At 38.3% G+C, this 24,570-nt stretch overlaps 1 long non-coding RNA gene across 1 annotated transcript in view; it reads left to right on the top strand.

Moving 5' to 3' along the window:
* The window catches only part of LOC105499457 (uncharacterized), a 59,545-nt gene extending 35,241 nt beyond the window's left edge, over nucleotides 1–24,304 (top strand). Inside the window, exon 3 of the long non-coding RNA XR_011616909.1 lies at nucleotides 24,132–24,304. This is a non-coding gene — a long non-coding RNA (uncharacterized lncRNA). The remainder of the gene's footprint in view (nucleotides 1–24,131) is intronic.
* Nucleotides 24,305–24,570: the final 266 nt, after the last annotated feature.

Raw genomic sequence — 24,570 nt, 5'->3', positions numbered from 1 at the left:
GAAAGAAGGCGAGCCAAAAGGACACAGAGAGGGCAAAAGGGAGAAAGGGACACTTCCTGATGGATGAGTATGCATAAGTGCTTCGGATAATGGCTAAGAGGTAGAGTTTGCAACACATTAAAGAGGGGGAGGAGAGAAATAGATGAACAGCCTCAGAAGGGAATCTGAGTGCAGTGAGATGGGCACACCCAGACCGTGGTGAAATGCTGAAGTCAACAAGACCTCCCTGGGGTGCGCCCTTACAAACTGCCCCCACTTCAAGGCTCTATTCCTTTTAGCATCACCACCTCCCTTCTGCTTTTTCTGTTCCCACAGGGCTTTGCCCTCAAGATAAATGAAATAAATCCCCCAACTGATGAGAACTTAATATGTTCTCCCTCCCCAAGGTATTTACAAAGGCAGCAGAGACTCTCGGAATCCCCAAAGCCTTCACGCTCCAAAGTAAAGCACGACAGATTTCAAGGAGGAGGAGATATTTTGGGGCAGAAGAGTTTTCCAGGATCCATCAAATCACTCCCTACAGACATCTGTCTGATAGATAATATATTCTTAAATGAGCTTTCTTTTGCTATTTTGTATCTTAAGAGAAAAGGGCAAAGTTGTGACTTTCTGTGATATCAGTTCCAGGATTAAGACCCACTCTCCAATTGCCTTTGAAAAGAGAAAAAAAGCAAAACGAAACCTTCTTCTGGCTTACTTTCAGAGCTCCAGATTGACTGTGCCAAGCAGACAGACCACCCACAACCTGCAATAAATAACAACCATCTCTTCTGAGTCGGTTATCCACTGTATCACCCAAAGCAAGTGATTAAAAATTGCAATTTCTTTCACATAACAAGGCTGCTGTCAAACTGTAGCCCCTCACCATGGTTTTATAAGACTATGTTGAATGGACAAAGTTCCATGTGCTGAGTTTGGTACTCCACAACTAGCCTGAGATTATCAAATCAATGCTGGAATAGAAGTTTGCAGGAATAATTTCCCTACACATTATTTTGTTTATCTACTGACATTGCCTAAGAGATTTAATTCACTCTTCTTAGTCCTTTTTTTTTTTTTTTAACTTACAAGACCTGTCATTGAAAGGCTCATCCAATTTTTTTGCTCCTCCTAATATGGATTTCTGACAAAACATGTTGCCATCCTGGTGTCATTTCTCAAATAGTCTACCAATTAAAAAGCATCATCTCAGAAAACTATGTTCAAAACTCACCTCCTGCAAGACTCCTCTCATACATTTTCACTTAGACCCTATGCTACTACCTTTGTCAATAAGGTTCCTTACTGGCTGTCTTTAGTTGATCCTGCTTGCATGGCATCTTTCACATGGATATCTAATGAAGATATTGAACATAGTGTTTCAAAAAGCCACTTACCTTCTCCTGAGTAAGCAGAGTCATATGATTCCACCTATATAAAGTTCTTGAACAAGTGAAAGGAGCCTCAAATGGGGAAAAAAGAGTCAAGGTAGTCATTTGTGTGCATAGAATGAAGATGAACTGGGAAGGAGTGAGGAAACATTCTAAGGTGAAGGTCATGTTTAATGTTTTGTAGGAGTTTAGGTTAAACAGATGTATGCAACTGTCAAAACTCAGTGAAAGTATACTTAAGATCTGTGCATTTCATTGTATTTAAGGTAAAAAAGGAAGAAAAAAGCAATCAATTGCCTTCTATCCCTTCAATGCTGTTGTTTCCTCAGAAATTCTGTCTCAGAAAAAAACCGCTATTCACTTATTCACTCAGGGCCAAAATCTTAGAGTCGTCTTTGACTTACCACTCCAGTTTATCAACAAATAATGTTGTCTATACCTTCAAAATATAACTGAATAAATTTTGTTTTAAGTTTTGCAATACCAATATTGTAAGCCAAGCCACCATCAACTATTTCCTGAACCACTGCAAATCTCCTAATTGTTCTCTTGGCTTCCATTTTTGCCCTGATGCCCACCCACCTCTTTCGGCCCCATAGTCTAGTCTGTACACAACAGCTATATTCAATCATATAAAATATAAGTCAACCATAGGTCTCCCCTGTTCTTCAATGGCTTCTCTTCATAGTTAAAATAAAATCAAAATGAAAATATATTTTTCTTCATGGATTACAAGCTGCTAAATTATCTGGTTCCTGCCAAATTCACTTTTAACCTCTTTCTCCTCTCTCATATAATTCTAACCATGCGGGGTGCCCTGATGCTCTGCCAAGCATATCCCTACCTGTCTGCCTATAGCACCTTTCCCCAGATAATAACACAGCGCACTCCCTGTATAAGAATAGATTAAGAATCTATCCTTATTTTACTTTCTAAGAGAGGTCTTTTTGATAACTCCAAGTTGCTATCCCCATTATTCTCTATTATTTACCCTATTTTATTTTTTTTAATAGCATTCATCATTCTCTGACCATGGATTATTTGCTTCTAATTGTTTTCTGTACTTGGATACAACCTTCACAAAGTCAAACTTTTATTTTTTCCACTGTAATATTGCTATTACAATTCCTAAAATCTGGAAAACTACAGGTGGTCAGGAAATACCTCTTAAATCAATACTTTTTTTAAAAAGCTATTCAGTAATTTTTTTTAATTCTCTGTGGCAGATAGTAAAAGATGACTATCATCAATTTCTTCCTTCTCTTTATGTGTCTGCTCCTATTCACATCAAATGAAGTTCAATCTCCATCCATTTGCATTTATGCTGATCTTAGTGACTTGTATTGACCAATGAAATGCGGTAGAAGTGAAGTTTTGAGACTTTTTTTTTTAATTTATTTATTATTATTATACTTTAAGTTGTAGGGTACATGTGCATAACGTGCAGGTTTGTTACATATGTATACTTGTGCCATGTTGCTGTGCTGCACCCATCAACTCGTCATTTACATCAGGTATAACTCCCAATGCAATCCCTCCCCCCTCCCCCCTCCCCATGATAGGCCCCGGTGTGTGATGTTCCCCTTCCTGAGTCCAAGTGATCTCATTGTTCAGTTCCCACCTATGAGGGAGAACATGCGGTGTTTGGTTTTCTGTTCTTGTGATAGTTTGCTAAGAATGATGGTTTCCAGCTGCATCCATGTCCCTACAAAGGACACAAACTCATCCTTTTTGATGGCTGCATAGTATTCCATGGTGTATATGTGCCACATTTTCTTAATCCAATCTGTCACTGATGGACATTTGGGTTGATTCCAAGTCTTTGCTATTGTGAATAGTGCTGCAATAAACATACGTGTGCATGTGTCTTTATAGCAGCATAATTTAGAATCCTTTGGGTATATACCCAGTAATGGGATGGCTGGGTCATGTGGTACATCTAGTTCTAGATCCTTGAGGAATCACCATACTGTATTCCATAATGGTTGAACTAGTTTACAATCCCACCAACAGTGTAAAAGTGTTCCTATTTCTCCACATTCTCTCCAGCACCTGTTGTTTCCTGACTTTTTAATGATCGCCATTCTAACTGGTGTGAGATGGTATCTCATTGTGGTTTTGATTTGCATTTCTCTGATGGCCAGTGATGATGAGCATTTTTTCATGTGTCTGTTAGCTGTATGAATGTCTTCTTTTGAGAAATGTCTGTTCATATCCTTTGCCCACTTTTTGATGGGGTTGTTTGTTTTTTTCTTGTAAATTTGTTTGAGTTCTTTGTAGGTTCTGGATATTAGCCCTTTGTCAGATGAGTAGATTGCAAAAATTTTCTCCCATTCTGTAGGTTGCCTGTTCACTCTGATGGTAGTGTCTTTTGCTGTGCAGAAGCTCTTTAGTTTAATGAGATCCCATTTGTCAATTTTGGCTTTTGCTGCCGTTGCTTTTGGTGTTTTAGACATGAAATCTTTGCCCATGCCTATGTCCTGAATGGTACTACCTAGGTTTTCCTCTAGGATTTTTATGGTATTAGGTCTAACATTTAAGTCTCTAATCCATCTTGAATTAATTTTCGTATAAGGAGTAAGGAAAGGATCCAGTTTCAGCTTTCTACTTATGGCTAGCCAATTTTTCCAGCACCATTTATTAAATAGGGAATCCTTTCCCCATTTCTTGTTTCTCTCAGGTTTGTCAAAGATCAGATGGCTATATATGTGTGGTATTATTTCTGAGGACTCTGTTCTGTTCCATTGGTCTATATCTCTGTTTTGGTACCAGTACCATGCTGTTTTGGTTACTGTAGCCTTGTAGTATAGTTTGAAGTCAGGTAGCGTGATGCCTCCAGCTTTGTTCTTTTGACTTAGGATTGTCTTGGAGATGCGGGCTCTTTTTTGGTTCCATATGAACTTTAAAGCAGTTTTTTCCAATTCTGTGAAGAAACTCATTGGTAGCTTGATGGGGATGGCATTGAATCTATAAATTACCTTGGGCAGTATGGCCATTTTCACGATATTGATTCTTCCTATCCATGAGCATGGTATGTTCTTCCATTTGTTTGTGTCCTCTTTTATCTCACTGAGCAGTGGTTTGTAGTTCTCCTTGAAGAGGTCCTTTACATCCCTTGTAAGTTGGATTCCTAGGTATTTGATTCTCTTTGAAGCAATTGTGAATGGAAGTTCATTCCTGATTTGGCTCTCTGTTTGTCTGTTACTGGTGTATAAGAATGCTTGTGATTTTTGCACATTAATTTTGTATCCTGAGACTTTGCTGAAGTTGCTTATCAGCTTAAGGAGAATTTGGGCTGAGACAATGGGGTTTTCTAAATATACAGTCATGTCATCTGCAAACAGGGACAATTTGACTTCTTTTTTTCCTAACTGAATACCCTTTATTTCTTTCTCTTGCCTGGTTGCCCTAGCCAGAACTTCCAACACTATGTTGAATAGGAGTGGTGAGAAAGGGCATCCCTGTCTTGTGCCAGTTTTCAAAGGGAATTTTTCCAGTTTTTGCCCATTCAGTATGATATTGGCTGTGGGTTTGTCATAAATAGCTCTTATGATTTTGAGGTACGTTCCATCAATACCGAATTTATTGAGCGTTTTTAGCATGAAGGGCTGTTGAATTTTGTCAAAAGCCTTTTCTGCATCTATTGAGATAATCATGTGGTTCTTGTCTTTGGTTCTGTTTATATGCTGGATTATGTTTATTGATTTGTGAATGTTGAACCAGCCTTGCATCCCAGGGATGAAGCCCACTTGATCATGGTGGATAAGCTTTTTGATGTGTTGCTGAATCCGGTTTGCCAGTATTTTATTGAGGATTTTTGCATCGATGTTCATCAGGGATATTGGTCTAAAATTCTCTTATTTTGTTGTGTCTCTGCCAGGCTTTGGTATCAGGATGATGTTGGCCTCATAAAATGAGTTAGGGAGGATTCCCTCTTTTCCTATTGATTGGAATAGTTTCAGAAGGAATGGTACCAACTCCTCCTTGTACCTCTGGTAGAATTCAGCTGTGAATCCATCTGGTCCTGGACTTTTTTTGGTTGGTAGGCTATTAATTATTGCCTCAATTTCAGAGCCTGCTATTGGTCTATTCAGGGATTCAACTTCTTCCTGGTTTAGTCTTGGAAGAGTGTAAGTGTCCAGGAAATTATCCATTTCTTCTAGATTTTCCAGTTTATTTGCATAGAGGTGTTTATAGTATTCTCTGATGGTAGTTTGTATTTCTGTGGGGTCGGTGGTGATATCCCCTTTATCATTTTTAATTGCATCGATTTGATTCCTCTCTCTTTTCTTCTTTATTAGTCTTGCTAGTGGTCTGTCAATTTTGTTGATCTTTTCAAAAAACCAACTCCTGGATTCATTGATTTTTTGGAGAGTTTTTTGTGTCTCTATCTCCTTCAGTTCTGCTCTGATCTTAGTTATTTCTTGCCTTCTGCTAGCTTTCGAATGTGTTTGCTCTTGCTTCTCTAGTTCTTTTAATTGCGATGTTAGAGTGTCAATTTTAGATCTTTCCTGCTTTCTCTTCTGGGCATTTAGTGCTATAAATTTCCCTCTACACACTGCTTTAAATGTGTCCCAGAGATTCTGGTATGTTGTATCTTTGTTCTCATTGGTTTCAAAGAACATCTTTATTTCTGCCTTCATTTCGTGATGTACCCAGTAGTCATTCAGGAGCAGGTTATTCAGTTTCCATGTAGTTGAGTGGTTTTGATTGAGTTTCTTAGTCCTGAGTTCTAGTTTGATTGCACTGTGGTCTGAGAGACAGTTTGTTATAATTTCTGTTCTTGTACATTTGCTGAGGAGTGCTTTACTTCCAATTATGTGGTCGATTTTGGAGTAAGTACGATGTGGTGCTGAGAAGAATGTATATTCTGTTGATTTGGGGTGGAGAGTTCTATAGATGTCTATTAGGTCTGCTTGCTGCAGAGATGAGTTCAATTCCTGGATATCCTTGTTAACTTTCTGTCTCGTTGATCTGTCTAATGTTGACAGTGGAGTGTTGAAGTCTCCCATTATTATTGTATGGGAGTCTAAGTCTCTTTGTAAGTCTCTAAGGACTTGCTTTATGAATCTGGGTGCTCCTGTATTGGGTGCATATATATTTAGGATAGTTAGCTCTTCCTGTTGAATTGATCCCTTTACCATTATGTAATGGCCTTCCTTGTTTCTTTTGATCTTTGATGGTTTAAAGTCTGTTTTATCAGAGACTAGTATTGGAACCCCCGCTTTTTTTTGTTCTTCATTTGTTTGGTAAATCTTCCTCCATCCCTTTATTTTGAGCCTATGTATGTCTCTGCGTGTGAGATGGGTCTCCTGAATACAGCAGACTGATGGGTCTTGACTCTTTATCCAGTTTGGCAGTCTGTGTCTTTTAATTGGAGCATTTAGTCCATTTACATTTAAGGTTAAGATTGTTATGTGTGAACTTGATCCTGTCATTATGATATTAACTGGTTATTTTGCTCGTTAGTTGATGCAGTTTCTTCTTAGCCATGATGGTCTTTACATTTTGGCATGTTTTTGCAATGGCTGGTACCGGTTGTTCCTTTCCATGTTTAGTGCTTCCTTCAGGGTCTCTTGTAAGGCAGGCCTAGTGGTGACAAAATCTCTAAGCATTTGCTTATCTGTAAAGGATTTTATTTCTCCTTCACTTATGAAACTTAGTTTGGCTGGATATGAAATTCTGGGTTTAAAATTCTTTTCTTTAAGAATGTTGAATATTGGCCCCCACTCTCTTCTGGCTTGGAGAGTTTCTGCCGAGAGATCTGCTGTTAGTCTGATGGGCTTCCCTTTGTGGGTAACCCGACCTTTCTCTCTGGCTGCCCTTAAGATTTTTTCCTTCATTTCAACTTTGGTGAATCTGGCAATTATGTGTCTTGGAGTTGCTCTTCTCGAGGAGTATCTTTGTGGCGTTCTCTGTATTTCCTGGATTTGAATGTTGGCCTGCCCTACTAAGTTGGGGAAGTTCTCCTGGATGATATCCTGAAGAGTGTTTTCCAACTTGGTTCCATTTTCCCCCTCACTTTCAGGCACCCCAATCAGACGTAGATTTGGTCTTTTTACATAATCCCATACTTCTTGCAGGCTTTGTTCATTTCTTTTTCTTCTTTTTTCTTTTGGTTTCTCTTCTCACTTCATTTCATTCATTTGATACTCAATAGCTGATACTCTTTCTTCCAGTTGATGAAGTCGGTTACTGAAGCTTGTGCATTTGTCACGTATTTCTCGTGTCATGGTTTTCATCTCTTTCATTTCGTTTATGACCTTCTCTGCATTAATTACTCTAGCCATCAATTCTTCCACTTTTTTTTCAAGATTTTTAGTTTCTTTGCACTGGGTACGTAATTCCTCCTTCAGCTCTGAGAAATTTGATGGACTGAAGCCTTCTTCTCTCATCTTGTCAAAGTCATTCTCCATTATGCTTTGATCCGTTGCTGGCGATGAGCTGCGCTCCTTTGCCGGGGGAGATGCACTCTTATTTTTTGAATTTCCAGCTTTTCTGCCCTGCTTTTTCCCCATCTTTGTGGTTTTATCTGCCTCTGGTCTTTGATGATGGTGATGTACTGATGGGGTTTTGGTGTAGGTGTCCTTCCTGTTTGATAGTTTTCCTTCTAACAGTCAGGACCCTCAGCTGTAGGTCTGTTGGAGATTGCTTGAGGTCCACTCCAGACCCTGTTTGCCTGGGTATCAGCAGCAGAGGCTGCAGAAGATAGAATATTTCTGAACAGCGAGTGTACCTGTCTGATTCTTGCTTTGGAAGCTTCCTCTCAGGGGTGTACTCCACCCTGTGAGGTGTGGGGTGTCAGACTGCCCCTAGTGGGGGATGTCTCCCAGTTAGGCTACTCAGGGGTCAGGGACCCACTTGAGCAGGGAGTCTGTCCCTTCTCAGATCTCAACCTCCATGTTGGGAGATCCACTGCTGTCTTCAAAGTTGTCAGACAGAGTCGTTTGCGTCTGCAGAGGTTTCGGCTGCGTTTTTTATTGCCCTGTCCCCAGAGGTGGAGTCTACAGAGACAGGCAGGTTTCCTTGAGCTGCTGTGAGCTCCACCCAGTTCGAGCTTCCCAGCAGCTTTGTTTACCTACTTAAGCCTCAGCAATGGCGGGCGCCCCTCCCCCAGCCTCGCTGCTGCCTTGCCGGCTGTGCTAGCAATGAGGGAGGCTCCGTGGGTGTGGGACCCTCCCGGCCAGGTGTGGGATATGATCTCCTGCTGTGCCTGTTTGCTTAAAGCGCAGTATTGGGTTGGGAGTTACCCGATTTTCCAGGTGTTGTGTGTCTCAGTTCCCCTGGCTAGGAAAAGGGATTCCCTTCCCCCTTGCGCTTCCCAGGTGAGGCAATGCCTCGCCCTGCTTCAGCTCTCGCTGGTCGGGCTGCAGCAGCTGACCAGCACCGATCGTCCGGCACTCCCCAGTGAGATGAACCCAGTACCTCAGTTGAAAATGCAGAAATCACCGGTCTTCTGTGTCGCTCGCGCTGGGAGTTGGAGACTGGAGCTGTTCCTATTCAGCCATCTTGCTCCGCCCCCCCCAAGTTTTGAGACTTTCACTGGAAAGTCATAAGAAGACTTGCAACTTCCATCCAAATATCTTAGAAAAAATTATATGACTCTCCACTGGGAAGCTCGTTAAAATACTGAAAGCCAATTTGCCAAAAAAAGGCCACATGTAAATTCTCCAGTTGGCAGACCAGCTGAGTTCCCAGCTGACAGCAAGAATCAACTGAGTAAGCCATGTTGGGTACACAGCTGAGTCAAACCTTCAGACAACTCCAGGTTCAGACACCATTTTATGACAATTGCATGATGGATCCCAAGTAATAGCCTTTTAGCTGATTCCAGTCAACCCATAGAATCATGAAGGATGGATTGTCTTAAGCTACTAAGTTTTGGGCAATAGATATTGCAGCAATAGGTATCTAGACATTCTTCAAATTATACTTTTCCTTCCACTCTACAAAATCTCTATGTTTTATAGTTGTTTTAGTGTACCTCAATCTATAAATATCCTGACTCACTGATGTTCTTCATGTATTCAACTGATATCTATAAATGTAAACCACTTAATATATCATGTACATTCTCTGTGCACCTTCCACAAATACCAATATTATAGTAGGACTTACAAAATATGAATAAACTATACCTATTTTATATTCCTTATGCCTCAGGTGTGAGCCAGTTCATTGAATCACATGCCCAATGCCCCTACTTCAACTCTTCCATTTTATGTGCATCTTCTTTGCCTTTGATAAAATTGCAACCCCATCCTTCATCCTATTTATATTTAAATTACATTCTTCAAAGACTCAGCCCAAGTCTTTAATAAATAACTATAAAATATCTTACCTTTGGTTTAGTACCATCAATTTATTAATATTTATTTATTAAGTCAACTATTTATAGATAAATTTACAAGGCTTTGGACACAGAAGAAAAGAGGAATAAAGCTTGGTTCTAAACTCAATGACTTTTTGATCCAAGTGTGGGAAGAGAATAAAGCTCATAAAATGTACTTAGAATGCAAAACATTATGGGATGTCAAGATGATCAACACCCAGAAGACTGTGGAGGAGGCAGATTGAGGGTGATGGGTACCTGCTGGCTTTGTGGGATGCTCCTTAGGTTGCAAAGGAACCCTTGGCGAAGCTCCCTTATGGGTTTCTAATATCATCAATTCAGTGCCCACATTGGAGATGAGAACTTGAGAACCCGCAACTTGCTTTTAAAAGCCACTTTTCTTGCCATCCACTCCATCCCTCTGGGCTGCTGTCTCTTGCCATAAATCTTAGCTCTGGGAACTCCAGGGCATCTGACTGACCATGGAGTACCTCTTGGAAACTCAGGCTGGCTCCTACCTCAATTAAGCTTTTTAGAGTGACTACTCCATACTTCTATTATAAAGAGAAAAAAAAAATCTCACTGTGAAGGCCTAACTCTTGCTATAATACACAGTCAGAAAATTTGGTCACAGTTAAGTGACTCCCCAAGCTACTTTGGGTGACCAAAATCACATCACTTTTCTAACTCCCAACATTCTGGTTTCTAGGACTTCATTATCCTATTGTGGACATTTTGATGGTAATTAAAACATGTCAGCAGCACTAAAATTCTTGTGAGTTTTTCTAAAACTGTTAGGAAAGTCTGCATAGAAGGATAATTCCCAATTTCTTACGTTTCTTCCCCACAACCCAGCTCCTTCAAAACAACTTTCAATATCTCTTTTCAAATACCCCTTCTAAAACATATTTAACAATTTTGGCTGTAAAGATGTGTTTTTGTGGTATAATAAGAAATATGTATGTGGTCTCTGCCCCAATAACTGCCACCAAGCTCCTAAATCCTTTGTAATTTTCTGGGTGATAGAGGTACCAAGTGCATCTTTTCTTCTATACACTGTGTTTGACCCCAGTTTCTGACACAAAGTATCTTATCCTTTGGAATTTCCTAGGTGATTGGGGTGTGTTTTGTTCTGATGAAGAGACTGTTGTTGGGCACCTGAATGGGACTGGTCACCAAGAGAATCAAGCTGTGATTAGAAGCTTAGAACATTCAGCTGCCCCATCCTCCAGAAAATAAAAAGAGATGCTAGTGATTGAGTTAATAATTGATCATGCTACATGATGACGTATCCATAGAAATCCCTGAACACAAACAATTCCTGAACATAAAAATCATGAATGTCTGGAAAAGATTGAGGGTAGCATGTCCAGAGAGGGCACAGAAGCTCACACTATCTCACTATATTCCTTGGTTCTCATGATCTTCATATCCCATGTAAAATTCAGGAAGTATGGCTTGACCTCCCCACATTCATTCATTCTTGTTTTTTATTGCCACTTTGGCTCCTCATCACATTAGTTTCAATCATCTCCACACTGCTTTCAGCTTCATGCCAATTCTTTCTGGTGGACCCAAAACACGGGTGTCTGTAGATGAAGGTGAAGAATCTTTCAGTGTCCCTTTCTGGCTCTGGCTATTGCTGGGGTCATGCCATACCGCAAATTCTGCTGGTAGGTGAGGCAGGGACTTCAAGGTGATGGTATAGTCCTCCAGCTCAACTTTCTTATAGCTCAAGAACAGATGGGTAGACATTACCTCATTGTATTTGTGGCCCATTAATGAGTCCTGTATATCTTCTCTTTTGTAACCCAGGGACATTAATTCATTTTCCTTGGTCTTTTAGTCAGGGACAACTTCATCTTTGTGAAGGTATTCTTCCCAATGATCTTGAGGAGCCAGTAGTTGCTAATATGGGTCTCCTCCTTAGCAGAGATGGCTGAAAGGCCATTCAGCATGTTAGACTTACTGTTGGCTTTGGAGGCAAGGTATCCCGTGGATAGCTTTAAATTGGGAAAAGCTGGTAACAAGCTAGGTCCATATTGCCTCAAAAGAAAACCAGGTACAAAGTCTATCTAATGAACTGATCAGTACAGTGGTTTCAAATTACAATATTAGACAAAAATGAGATAAACAAAACAAATACTAATGAATTAGATTTTTTAAAAATGATTACAAAAAAAGAACTAGAGAAAAAAAGGGAAAACAAAGTAGACAAAAATAGAAGAAAAGCCAAGGAAGGAACAAACTAATTTTGATCAAGTCCTTCAGGGCAACAAAAGTTACCTTCTAGAGCTAGAACTAAAACCTATGCCCAGCCAGGGACAAATAATATAAGTGCTTTGAATTTCATAACAATTACAGCAGGAAATGGACCTATCATGCCTGAGACTAATTCACACAGTGGTTTTCTCACTTTTTGGTCCTAAGAATTCTTTATTCTTTAACTAAAGCAAAAGAAGTGAATGCCAGATAACTTTTAGTTTATATGGATTATGGTAGTTGATATTTGACCTACCAGAAATTAAAACCCGTAGGATGATTTTTAAAATATTATCAATAAAAACTGGAAATGTGGTGTTTTTTCAGTGGAGAGCTGTGTCAGTTTGGGCTGAAAAAGTTTGAGAAAGCCTTTTGAAATAATTGGGCCACATGACAGGCCTTAAATAATGGCAAAACAAGTACAAAGGATATTTGAGGCAATGTTTTAAAAAGAGATAGAGTGGTACATATAAGATTTTGAAATACATTTCTACTTCTTGAAACATGGAGTAGGGCTGGAGTGTAATAGAAAATGGGGATGAAAAGGTGACTTGAACTTTGATTATAGAGTAGTAATGTATTTCTCTCTTGAGTATGCTTATAAATTCCATTTGGCCAACGTTAGAGTCTGTATAAAATACTGGTTACATGCACCTATCCCAAAGACAGACTGCGTAAGTTGAAACCCAAACTCTCCGACTTGGTAGCTATGTTACTTTGGGCAGGTCACTTAACCTCTGTGTCTCAGCACACTGTCTCTAGGAACAGTGAACAGCAAGTGACTATGTAAGGTTGTTGTGCGATTTCATGTAATGTATCTATAGAAATGCCCAGAACATTGTGAGTACTTGATCATTAATACTATGCAGTTAAGGGAAAACTTGCAATGAAATAGCCATTTTGCCCTCTGTATCACACTCTTAAGTCTTCCTGAGTGTAGTGACAACTAAGACATTTTGCATTTTCTTCAAACAATTTTCAGCATTGGTTTTGTTTATTGAGCCAATAATTTTGATAACTAGACAATTCTACTCTACTTTTCATATTCATTATAATAGAATACCTTAGACAGTAGCCATTTATGTTTAATTTTTCCATGGATGTTTAATGCTAAAATTCAAAAAGGTTCATGGTACACTAAGTATCGTTCTATGTGTATTACATATGATCTTCACAACAATGTCACAAGCTGCAAGGTTTGATCCATTAACTCAAGGCTATGCAAGTAAAAAGAATGGTCGGTGTTATTCAAAAAACACCAAGAGCAGAGGCAGCAGTGGTCTAAACTCACAGACATTTGTTTTCTAGGACCCAGTTGTTAGACTGGAGTTTGAAGAACTGAGCGATTCAACATCTTAATTGTAGGGATAAGTAAACAAAGGTTCATGAACTACCCAATATCACGCAAGTTGAATGCTCTTTCCATTTTCCTGCTTTGCTGTGGAATATATTTGAGGACTTATTTATGAAGATGATTTTATCTAGAATTTGGAAATAATACTACTTTATTGGGGTCAATGAAGCTTCCATTAAAAAGATTTGCCTCAAGGGATCCTAAAATTTTGCACAGCATCATGTCTCTTCTGTCTGCCTACTGGCTCGTTAATCTCCTTTCCTTCTCTTCCCTCCTCACGTTTCCCACATAAACTTCATTACTCCTTAACCAAAACTTGCTAGATTTTAATATTTCCTTCTGAAAACTCACACTCATATACATTTACTGGGAAATAATCTTTAAGAAAGATAATATTATGAACATATAATTTCTCAGGTATTTGGAAAACTCATGCTAAAAATTACAATGCCTTGAAATTTGAGCTTTCAAATTTCAACGTTTGAGCTTTCAAATTAGTTGGAAAGAGTTCAAAATCTCTTTCCAACTAATTTTAGAAAAGTGACATTGTAGTCTTTGATGGGTGATTAGAATAATCCTTTGAATACCTGTTTTTATTCTTCCTGACTTTTGTAAATATGCAACACTTCCTAAAGGAGTATCCAACAATTATCTTAGCAGCTTTCCAAAAGTTAAACTGGAAAGCCTGGAAAGGTTCTGAGGAATTTATTCAGTCAACTCAGCCCCACCAAGATGTTCTTAGAGTCAATTTTACTAGATCATAGAGTCAACAACCTGACTGTGGAAGGCACCACTCTTAGCTTGTGTGATCTTCAACTGAGAATGTAACACAAAGCCTTGCATGAGAGTAATTTATGAGGAATGAGGAAGAGAGGGAATCAAGCATGAAAGAAGGGTAGTCAATAAAAGATTTGTTGAGCTGGTTACCACAGGACCACTTGCTCACTCTCAATTCTGCAAGAGCTTTGGAGTAGGCTCATGAATTGCATTCAGAATCATCTTCCAGAGGATGAAAGACAACTTCCAGGTTGTGCATGCTGAGTTCCAGGCAGGGTCATGCAAGCAGATTCTAGCATAAGCACAGCTCCAGGCCAGAAACAGAGAGGGCTACAGCATGGCCCCAGGGAGGTACATCTGCAAGAAGCTGATCAAAGCCTGTGAGTCCTTGTATCAGAGGCCAAAGTCAGAAGCGATTGAGACCAAGAGGATTTGAAGAGGAGCATAAAAGTAGTGTGATAAAGGATCTTAGAGATAATCCAGCTGAACCTGGTATTTTATGGGTAAGGAAACTGCAGGCCAAAGAGCAGATTCCATGATAATTAGGGATGGCAACAGAGCTAGAATGGTGTTAATTGCTCCTCAGCCAGTAGTATGTATTGCCTCTTTTCTCCTCATTGGTAAAACAATAATTTTCATAAGCTTGTGCTGTGTCTTTTTGAAATTCAATTTATTAAATGAAATTTACATTCCTTCAGAGATGCAAAAGTTGTTACAAGTCTGTAGTGCACAGAAGCCACAATCTGCACTGTGGTGCAAAGTGAAATGATGAGACCTCAGGCCCTCTTATGAAAATGACATCTAACAACTCGACATCCAAGTTAAGGGTATGGGTTCTGGAGACAGACTGCCTGGACTCAACTTCTAGCTCTACTATTTACTACACAAGGACCTAGATCAAGTTAATTTGCAGCTATACATTTCAGATTTCTCCTCTGTAAAAGGCAAATGGCAGATCTGAGGATTAAATATTATGTATGAAGTGTGTGAAACTATGAATAGAAAGATTTCACAAAAAAGTTATAAAGAACTCCAAGCAACTGGACTAGGCCAAGACTAAAATTTCAACTGTTGCCAAATGCCCATAAGGATACATCTAATCATCTTGTAACTGTGTAGATAACCCACAATATGATTCTTACACATATTTTCTGTCTTCCTTACATCACTCCCCTTGAGGCATTACCACTTGACTATGTTTTACTCTCCCATTTCTGTGATGCTGTTCTTCCTCTTTGACTTAGAATGCCCTCTGATTTTTTCTTTCTGGTCATTTAAATCCTATTCATTTAAATTTCCCCAAAGTGATTCATTTCTCACTGAATGACTGCATCCCATAGGCTGGCCTAGAACGGGGACATAATGGCTGCATGTGCACTGAATGAGCTGAGTGATGAGTCACTCCTTGAGCACTGTACTGTTTCCTAGCTCTGGATAACCCTGGTTAAGCCAGTGGGGGAGCAGGAACGAACCATCCTTTCCACAAATATTCACTGATCTACAGTCATAAGCACCGAGAGAGGCTCTGAGAAAACAACAGTGAGCAAAGTAGATTTGCTCTCTGATTTTAGGGCATTTGTAATGAACTAGGAGGGCAGACAATCAACAATTGTAGTAAAATAAATCTAAGTTTACCATTGTGACAAGTGCAAAGAAGAAGAGAACATGGTGTTGTAATTGCAGCATACTGAGAACTGGAGATAGATTTGACTTCTTCAGAAAAGTCAATGTATGTCAGAGCTGAACTATAACTGCAAGGTGACCAGATGTGTGTTCTGGGAGGAATAAGAAAGAATGGCTCAGGGAGAGGAACAGCATAATTAGAAGAGCTTGTAAGTTGAGAGAGTTTCTCCTGAGGATCAGCTAAAGGAATCCCAGTGACATCATGAGGTGGGTACACGAAATGCAAAGGAAATATGATATGCTTCATAAGACCTTGAAATTATTTGAACGGCAATTTCAAGAGCACATTTTTAATACAATATATCCACCAAGTCCACTATTATGTGCAAAATATTGGTATTTATTTCAGTGTGCTATGTTCAACCATGGAAAGATCATGAATATTCTTTCAATTGGTATCATTTGGGTGGAGCACCTCCCAAAAGTTAGAGTATATCCCAAATCATAATGAGTATAGTTCTAAAGTATTAATAATTCCTGCTCATCAGAACTCCTTAAATGTATAAATTCATATATATTAAGGTTTCTAGTTTCTACCTTAAGCATGAGTGTGTGCATATATATAGATATATATATATAAAGAGAGAGAATATATAGAATGTATATATAAATATATATATATTCATGTATATTCATGCTTGAGGTAGAAACTAGAAACTTTAGGATTTGAAGGGCATTTTGTTTTTTTAAAGTACACATGGAGATATCCTATTTAAGAACTCATTTAACAAAATTTTTAGAAATTTGGCATACCAACTGTAATTTTAAAAACCAAGACTTACAGGTGGGTACATATCTAGTTAATGACAAAAGTGGAGTGAAAACCTAGACCTCAGGGCTCCTCAAACATCATTCATTCTACTGCCCAAAAACGCTGTGGAGCTTGCTGATCCCCGACAGCCTAAACGGCAGTCCAGAAATTTTGCAGTCACTTGACTGGAACCACCGGAGAAACCCAAGTTCTGAGCATCTAATTTTCTTTTCATATGTTTCCTAAGGCAACAAATCTCATTGACATGCACAGATGTGTTAGCATGAGCACATGTGTGCATGCGTGCAAACACACACAAACCAGAATAAGATATCTGTACAGCCAGCATACCCAGGGCTGCAGCCTAAAGAGACAGAGTTCTATAAAAAATACCTTCACTAATGTGATCAAAACCTTTCTCTCCCTCCTAAGAAAGCATAACAGAATCCGTATGAGTCAGTGACATTGTAACAGGAATAACCTTGAATCCGTTGTAATATATTTTAGGAGTAAATTACAAAACTTGCAGCCTCTTATTCCTGGCAAATTTCCTGTGCCACACTCATGACATGTAACAGCACATTGGTCTGTCCTACAACCTCAGTTGAGAACGTCTATGTTAAAGACTGCTTCTCACTTTTCCTTTTCCCCTCCTCCTTCTCCTTCTCCTTCTCCTCCTCCTCCTCCTCCTCTGCCTCCTCCTCCTCCTCCTCCTCAATTTCCTTGCTTTATTTTCTCTCATATGCTGCCTCTACATAAAATTCTATCATTTAGATTATATGTCCTGATTATCATGGGAAAAATAAATAGAGCCAAGTGTTCACTTCTTAAATGCATACTTAAATGCTTAAAATGCTTACTTATTAGTGACGAACATATCTGCACCAGCTAGACAGACTGAGAGGGGCAAGCCACATGAAGCCTTGATAAAATGTGAACCTCCCCTGATCCAATAGAGCATGCATATGCACACACACAGAAACTGACACCAGCTAAAAGAAACACCCATCTACCCATCTTTCTAGTGAGGGAGTCCGTTTGAGAAACCCTTTTCAAGCATTTCAAGCATTGACAAGGTGAGGCAGGGGGCAGGCAGTCAGGAGAAGGTTATTTTGAGGGTTGGTTTAATTTATGGGGTTTATTTGTATCCTCTATCGTTCAGCAGGAAACCGTGTAAATGATGTTTGCATGCACTAAACTGTGATAACTGAACTGATGAGTTAAAGACTTGACTGAACATTTAATGTTGCTTATTAAATAATTATGACGAGGTTTGATGAATGGCTCTGAATCCCTGAACTTCCAACTGAGATTTTCAGCATGAGTTTCATTAGACAGACGTGGATGGAGCCTGCTGCAACCCAGCTGCAAATGAGCTTGCAAAACATTTGAACTGGAAACCTTCAGATGTGAATAATTCAACTGTCTTGGTCTATCTTTCTTGGTCCCCAAACAAGTATTTCATTTTCATTTGATGATGAAGTGGAGACACATTATCCTATGTCTATGGGGCTTTCTGAAGCATCATTGCAAGAGATCTCCATATGTACTTAATGAAAAATTAATCTGTATTCTTTGTAAAAGGAAAAAAAACCTATTCAACTTAAAAACAAGTCTTATTCTGAGATGTTAATCACCTCTCTTCCAGAAAACTGGAGTGATGTGTGCACAACACAGGTGAGAGATGAAAAACACTACAATTTATTGAAGTCTGTGAACTTGTTCAGTATCTGAGACAGATTCATTTGTTGTAATGACATGTGTCATCCTCTTTTGAAATATCCCCATGTACTGACATAAAGGCTCATTAGACCATCCAGCAATATAATTTCAAAAAAGAAAGTATTGCAAAGTTGGGATTTTTGTCCTATATCTTAACTCCCTTAAGTAGCTGTGTCTATTCTGGATAGAAGATCTGACTTAGCTATCTACTGACAATTCACATTTGTGTTTTCTTTGTTGATAGATTTTTTATAAAGACAAGCTGAAAATCAACCCCACAATCAAAAAGAAAGTAGTCTGTAGAGGAGTGAAAAGAGATCAGATTTGAGAGAGGTGTGCTCCATTCAGAGCAGCAGTGGAAGGTGGTGGCTAAGGGCACGGAATTTAAAACCTCACTAATTGTGTTTGTTGGCTGTATGAATGTCTTCTTTTGAGAAACGTCTGTTCATATCCTTTGCCCACTTTTTGATGGGGTTGTTTGTTTTTTTCTTGTAAATTTGTTTGAGTTCTTTGTAGGTTCTGGATATTAGCCCTTTGTCAGATGAGTAGATTGCAAAAATTTTCTCCCATTCTGTAGGTTGCCTGTTCACTCTGATGGTAGTGTCTTTTGCTGTGCAGAAGCTCTTTAGTTTAATGAGATCCCATTTGTCAATTTTGGCTTTCGCTGCCGTTGCTTTTGGTGTTTTAGACATGAAATCTTTGCCCATGCCTATGTCCTGAATGGTGCTACCTAGGTTTTCCTCTAGGATTTTTATGGTATTAGGTCTAACATTTAAGTCTCTAATCCATCTTGAATTAATTTTCGTATAAGGAGTAAGGAAAGGATCCAGTTTCAGCTTTCTACTTATGGCTAGCCAATTTTCCCAGCACCATTTATTAAATAGGGAATCCTTTCCCCATTTCTTGTTTCTCTCAGGTTTGTCAAAGATCAAATGGCTGTAGATGTGTGGTATTATTTCTGAGGACTCTGTTCTGTTCCATTGGTCTATATCTCTGTTTTGGTACCAGTACCATGCTGTTTTGGTTGGCCATCAGAGAAATGCAAATCAAAACCACAATGAGATACCATCTCACACCAGTTAGAATGACAATCATTAAAAAGTCAGGAAACAACAGGTGCTGGAGAGGATGTGGAGAAATAGGAACACTTTTACACTGTTGGTGGGATTGTAAACTAGTTTAACCATTATGGAATACAGTATGGCGATTCCTCAAGGATCTAGAGCTAGAAGTACCATATCATATAACCCAGCCATCCCATTACTGGGTATATACCCAAAGGATTATAAATCATGCTGCTATAAAGACACATGCACACGTATGTTTATTGCAGCACTATTCACAATAGCAAAGACTTGGAATCAACCCAAATGTCCATCAGTGACAGATTGGATTAAGAAAATGTGGCACATATACACCATGGAATACTATGCAGCCATCAAAAAGGATGAGTTTGTGTCCTTTGTAGGGACTTGGATGCAGCTGGAATCCATCATTCTTAGCAAACTATCACAAGAACAGAAAACCAAACACCGCATGTTCTCACTCATAGGTGGGAACTGAACAATGAGATCACTCGAACTCAGGAAGGGGAACATCACACACCGGGGCCTATCATGGGGAGGGGGGAGGGGGAAGGGATTGCATTGGGAGTTATACCTGATGTAAATGACGAGTTGATGGGTGCAGCACACCAACATGGCACAAGTATACATATGTAACAAACCTGCACGTTATGCACATGTACCCTACAACTTAAAGTATAATAATAATAAATAAATTAAAAATAAATAAATAAATAAATAAAATAAAGATATCAAGGTTCTGGATTAGAACTACCTTTGGTTGTAAAAATAAGAAAGCCAGTCAGAGAATTTAACATACCAGTAACCATCAGGCTTAACAAATAAGTGTTAGGCAGGTGCGGGAAAGTTCCTGTTTAAGTTAAATCTGTACATACTCTGTCTCTTGTCTTCATAAAATTGAATTGTTTATTGAAAAAGGCAAGAAGCTCTCCTGTGATTATTTTTGTGCTCTTAACCACGAATGTTTTATAGTTCTCTCCCATGGAATATAAACCTCGACTACAAAGCTATGATCACTGCATATCTTCCTTTACATGATTGTTGTAAAAATTGTATTTGGACACTTTATGTTTATTATAAAAATAATTTTTGCTAGAATATGTTTGTTGTAGTAAATGAGGAATTTACTCTTCTACATTACAATGTATACACCAGTTCTTTGTTGAAGGTGACTGTGAACATATGAATTATGTATTCTAACTCACTACTATCTATGGGGCAGAACTTTTGTCTTACTTTTCTCTTCAAAAACCTATTTTTAAAAATAAATTTGTGATCTAACAGAAAAATAAAAATAAAAATAAAAAAAACCTCACTAATTGTACCTAAATCCCAATTCTACCTCCACTAGCTGTACAACGACGTGTGGCAGCAAAGGTCCCTGAGTTCTAGTTTTGCTATTCAAGTAGCTAAAACTGCATCTGGAAAATCATTAAACCATTAAATTTAACCTTAAATTAAATTAAATCATTAAATTTAACCTTCGTTGGCCTTGGTTGCCTCATCTGGAAAACCATTTTCCTTTCTTTTCTCTAAAGTTATTGAATCCTGTGCATGCACATATTAAAATTTATTTGATGATTTAGCAAGTAGTTGTCCAAATAAAGTCTTTGTAATTACATAAGGATATTTTATTGGTCCTTAAAAAGTATACTTTATTTAATAAAACTAATTTAAAATCTTTTAATGCAAGATCTCAATGTGAAGTTTTGTTTACAATGTGCTGGGGGTTGTTAGTGGCTTAAAAATGTCAATGGACCTTATCCTGAATTTCTGACTCCTAAAAAAATGAAAAAGTATCTAAATTAATTTTTACATTAAAATAGTTTGCAAGCATTTAATAAATCACAGAGAAGCACTAAAGATCGTAACTGACAATGTCTCCAGATATGATGACCATGATGTGATTCTGATGTTGTTAAACCATTTTTACCTGGTACCCTTCCTGATGTAGTTTTTCTCTCGCATTTATTGCTACTGGTCTTAAAGAAGAAAGAAAATAGAGAAGAGAAAAGGTGTCAGACAGTGAATAGGAATGTACCGCACCTTTGTACAGATGTTTGATTTAGAGAACCTGAAGAAATAAACACTTGACATGAATAACATATTCAAATCGTGTCCCTGAAGTTATTATTTTATGCCCTCATTGAAATACTCTCTCACCCTTTTTTTATGTATTCTCGGTGACTATTTCAGTCAACTTAAATAAAGGACTTCTATATAGATTTCATAAGTAAAATAATAAATTAATAAATTGGGACACATAAGTATTTCTAGCCAGAGTAGTAGATCCTGTATTCCACTCTGCGTTGAGCGAAGGCTGCTAACCCACTCCCTCCTCTACTGCGCAGCAAGCCAGTAGTGTAGCCTTGTTTATCAGCCTGTTTTCTGGTGTCCTCTAACACCCATTCCTATAGTTCTTCCACTCTTTTTTAGTCTCTGGATTAGAGAGCAAATCCAGGAACAATAATCTAGGGATTCAAATATAACTGCTCTCACTATTCCATGAGCAAAGCTGTATTCTAGCAAGTCTTCCTAATCTATTTCTGCATTGCTCTTAGTTGAAAAATTATTCTCCCTAACACCCTGCCCAAATATTTTATTTTTCTATCCTTTTGGGTTTCCTGGCATTCAACTCTAAGATTACATGCTGGCTTTCCCTGGAATAACCCCTAGCCTTCTTTACATCTCTGTTTCCCAAAATCTATCTCCCAGTTACAAATTTATGGTCATCATGACCTGTTTTAGGTTTTGGAATTGGCCAGAAAACTTCATTTTAGTGGGAATGATTGATAAATAACTAAAGCAAGTAGATCTCTTTAAAAGAAAAGAAGGAGTGTGGAATGTTCAGTTAAACACTATCCAGAAGGGCTGGTGAATTTTATAAACCACCTGAAAACTAGTTCTTTATACTATTTAGAAAGCAATTAACAGATAATTAGAATAATTAAGAATTGAACATGCCTTTTTGGGGGAAGGGGAAGTATTAACCATTCAACATACTACGCTACACATATTTTATTTAAAAATTGTACTTAATTATTATAATTATTTTTTTAAATTTCAATAATAACATACAAAATGTTATTCTCTTGTCACATAAGTAACTACATAATAGCTTTGATTTTTGCCTTTTGACTCATAAGGCTAATGAATGAATTTGCTGACCTCTCTTCTATACCCACCAAAGTCACTATCCATGCCTAAATATTGGTCCCAGGTATCCTTTTCTATTTTGTACTCATCAATCATTTTTATAAGTATCTTGAATAATTCTCTGTTTTTTAAAGAACAGTTCTGACAGGAATTTATCTATCACACTATTTAATTACATTTTATTTTTCATAAAATGTATGAAAGGGACATACAGTAGAAACACCACAAAAAAAAAGCAGTGTCTACACATGCAAATGAGTTCAGAAGTTTGTTTAATGTAATCAAGCTACTAATATGAATGGCACAATTAATATAACATGTTGTTCTGAAACCTACGATAGTTTAAATTTAACGGGTTTCTGCCACCCCTACTACCCACTCCCCTCAAACAAAAACCACAAAAATAATAAATAAAATAAAGCGAGCATGCCTTTTAGTACCAAATATAAAGCGCATATTTTCAGGTCCCAAAATTGACTTTGAAAAATGGTGTATGCTTTTTGTCTAATATCAAATCAAAGTAAAAAGGGAGAATGAAAGTATCCAAAGTGGGGCAATATTGCATCAAAAGGGAACAAATTATGGAGTTGGCTTAGGCTAGCCTTACAGCAACAATAACAAAATTGTTGTTCAATTTTAATGCATGACACCCACATCAACATAACAGCAAAAAGATCAAGAATGAGGCAGGGTAAGTCATGAGGTCACTGAGATTTCTTAAAGTCCTGAGTCAGATTTCAACTGCCTTTGTGGAAAGTGGGACAGCGATGCCTTTGAAGCAAGCAAGCCATCAATCTTGTAAAATACCAAGGCAATCATTAGTAAAAACAAGTCAAACATCCATCCTCTTCTCCCACATTCCACTACCCCCAAATAAACTGAGCATATTGTATAAGAAAAAGTCACATAAACCAAATAATTTCCCACGACGCTTTTATCTCCAAGAAACATTGTCAGAAGTCGTTAGATACAAAATGAGAAATGAAAATCATCAGTTAAAATAAATAAACCAAATGATGCCAGAATGTTGTTCCAAGAAAAATTGTGACATTTCAGTTGCCACAAAAATTCTGACACACAATAGATAACAACAAGGAAGTTCCAAGTTTCATTTCTATCCAAGATTCTGGGGCAAGTGCTTTTAGTCTTTTAGGCAATCAATAAACAGATGGTTTCGCTAGCATTCAAATCCCATTTTTTCCCCATTTGCTCTATAAAACAAGACAATCAGACTAACGGAATAGTCATTCCAGTTTTTCATAGTTGTCGTGTGCATGATGATCTGATGTGTATTTTTCTTGAAGATGTTTTGGAAGGGGAGAGGGGTGGTGTGTTTCTTTTCCCAAACAAAACAGTAACATTTAAAATTGTATCTCACAAAATACCCCCTATCAGGAGACAGTCACCCCAGATGCCAGGTCAGCAAGGTGAATTAGGGTCCACAGAATTGCTTTGACCACAACCATGGAAACAATAGCTGCAGGACATGCCAAAATGCCTAACTCCAAGGCATGATCTCATAGTTTAATATGATGGGCAGGCAACATAAAACTTCAGTCGTAGTTCACAAAGGGAAAATATAATTTCTTTCTCCTTCAGTGGCAGTGATTTACAATATTTTGGCTTTGGATTTTCTTAGGTTCAGGCATTTTTTCTTACTGACTCCAGTTTGTGGACAAGATCCAGACTGGCAAGATCTGCAGAGCCTGGAGATGGTGGGAAGGCAGCCCAGAGATCAGAGATCAAGAACAAAGAAGACTGAAGTCTAACCAAAAAAGAAATAAACTTTTGTCTTCCATCCAAGTCCAACTCTTTCATTTGGGATAATACAGCTTCCAGAGTTCCTGGGAACTAGTCAAACCTCATGTTCCTTCCTTTGCCACAAGTTGAGCTAGCTAGGGCTGAAGAGCCCTACTACGTTGCGCCAAGAATTAGGCTTGATTCTTTTCTTGCTTAGCATTTTAACTTTGAAATCTACCCTGTGTTAAACAACACAGCCACTTGCAGTCTGTCCATAAAATCATCACATTGAACTCACTTCCAGGCAATAAGGAGTTTTCCCTTCCAGTTATCCCAGA

The sequence above is a fragment of the Macaca nemestrina genome, chromosome 19, assembly GCF_043159975.1.
Source record: "Macaca nemestrina isolate mMacNem1 chromosome 19, mMacNem.hap1, whole genome shotgun sequence".
NCBI classification, from domain to species: domain Eukaryota; kingdom Metazoa; phylum Chordata; class Mammalia; order Primates; family Cercopithecidae; genus Macaca; species Macaca nemestrina.
Note: the sequence above shows the minus strand (reverse complement) of the source record. Positions and strands in the feature narration are given on the sequence as shown.